This window comes from Arachis ipaensis, chromosome B05 (genome assembly GCF_000816755.2).
Source record: "Arachis ipaensis cultivar K30076 chromosome B05, Araip1.1, whole genome shotgun sequence".
Classification (NCBI taxonomy): Eukaryota; Viridiplantae; Streptophyta; class Magnoliopsida; order Fabales; family Fabaceae; genus Arachis; species Arachis ipaensis.
This window is the reverse complement of record NC_029789.2, coordinates 15,298,188-15,300,362: the sequence shown is the minus strand read 5'-3', so window position 1 is coordinate 15,300,362 and position 2,175 is coordinate 15,298,188.

The window sequence follows — 2,175 nt, the reverse complement described above, 5'->3', positions numbered from 1 at the left end:
TTTTCTTAGTGATGGGCTTCTCTTCCTTAATAGGAATGTCTCCTTCTATGAAAGCTCCGGCTGAATTGCATAGGTGGCAAATGAGGTGAGGGAAGGCTAACCTTGCCATGGTGGAGGACTTGTCAGCCACCTTATAGAGTTCTTGAGGTATAATCTCATGAACTTCCACCTCTTCTCCAATCATGATGCTATGGATCATGATGGCCCGGTCTATAGTAACTTCAGACCGGTTGCTAGTGGGAATGATTGAGCATTGAATAAACTCCAACCATCCTCTAGCTCTAGGCTTGAGATCCAATCTTCTTAGTTGAACCGGCTTGCCTTTGGAGTCAATCTTCCATTGAGCTCCTTCTACACATATGTCCATAAGGACTTGGTCCAACCTTTGATCGAAGTTGACTCTCCTTGTGTAGGGGCGTGCGTTCTCTTCCATGTATGGCAAGTTGAACGCCAACCTCATATTCTCCGGACTAAAATCTAAGTATTTCCCCCGAACCATTGTAACATAGTTCTTTGGATCCGGGTTCTTACTTTGATCATGGTTCTTGGTGATCCATGCATTGGCATAGACTTTTTGAAAATTGGTTTTTTTGAAAATTTGTTAGTATTTTTCGAAAATTTTTGAAATCAAAAATAAAAATAAAAATAATTAGTTAATTAAAAAGAAATTTTTGAAAAAGAGGGAAGATATTTTCGAAAATTAGAAAGAGAGAATTAGTTAGGTGGTTTTGAAAAAGTTAAGAAACAAACAAAAAGTTAGTTAGTTAGTTGAAACAAACTTTGAAAAAGTAAGAAGTTAGGAAGTTAGAAAAGATATTTTGAAAAGATATTTTTGAAAAAAGATAAGATAAGAAGATATTTTTGAAAAGATATGATTGAAATTAGTTTTGAAAAAGATTTGATTTTTAAAATCTCAATTAATGACTTGATTCACAAGAAATCACAAGATATGATTCTAGAATTTAAAGTTTGAATCTTTCTTAACAAGCAAGTAACAAACTTCAAATTTTTGAATCAAAACATTAATTGATTGTGTTATTTTCGAAAATTTGATTAAAAAAAAGAAAAATATTTTTGAAAAATATTTTTGGAATTTTCGAAAATAACTAATAATTTTGAAAAAGATTTGATTTTTGAAAAAGATTTTGAAAAAGATAAGATTTTCAAATTTTGAAAATTTGATTTGACTCATAAGAAACAACTTGATTTTAAAAATTTTTGAAAAAGTCAACCCAAATTTTCGAATTTGATGAGAGAAAAAGGGAAAGATATTTTTTTGATTTTTGAATTTTTATGATGCAAGAGAAAAACACTAAAATGATGCAATGCATGAAATTTTTAGATCAAAACATGTGATGCATGCAAGAATGCTATGAATGTCAAGATGAACACCAAGAATACTTTGAATGTCAAGATGAACATCAAGAACATATTTTTAAAAAATTTTTGATGCAAAGAAAACATGTAAGACACCAAACTTAGAATTCTTTAATGCTTAGACACTAAGAATTCAAGAATGCATATGATAAACATGAAAAGACACAAAACAAAAAATCATCAAGATCAAATAAGAAGACTTACCAAGAACAACTTGAAGATCATGAAGAACACTATGAATGCATGATATTTTCGAAAAAAATGCAGGATGCATATGCAATTGACACCAAACTTATAACATGACTCAAGACTCAAACAAGAAACAGAGAAATATTTTTGATTTTTTTGATTTTCTAATTTTTTTTGGATTTTTTTCGAAAATTTTATGAAAAAGAAAAATAAGGATTCCAAAATTTTTAATATGAATTCCAGGAATCTTGCATTCTTAGTCTAAAACTTCAGTCCAGGAATTAGACATGGCTCACTAGCCAGCCAAGCTTCAGCATGTGATTCAGACATGACATGCTTGACATGCCCTACAGTCGTATAAAGTGATGGTTGGAAGCCTCAGTCCAAACGAATTTAGACATGGCTTTACAGCCAGCCAGGCTTCACATGCTTCATGAAACACTAGAATTCATTCTTAAAAATTCTGAATAAATTTTTGAAAACATTTTTTTTTCAAAAACAGATGAGAGATTTTTGAAATTATTTTTGAAAATTTTTTGAAAAGAAAACAAAAAGAAAATTACCTAATCTGAGCAACAAGATGAGCCGTCAGTTGTCCAAACTCGAACA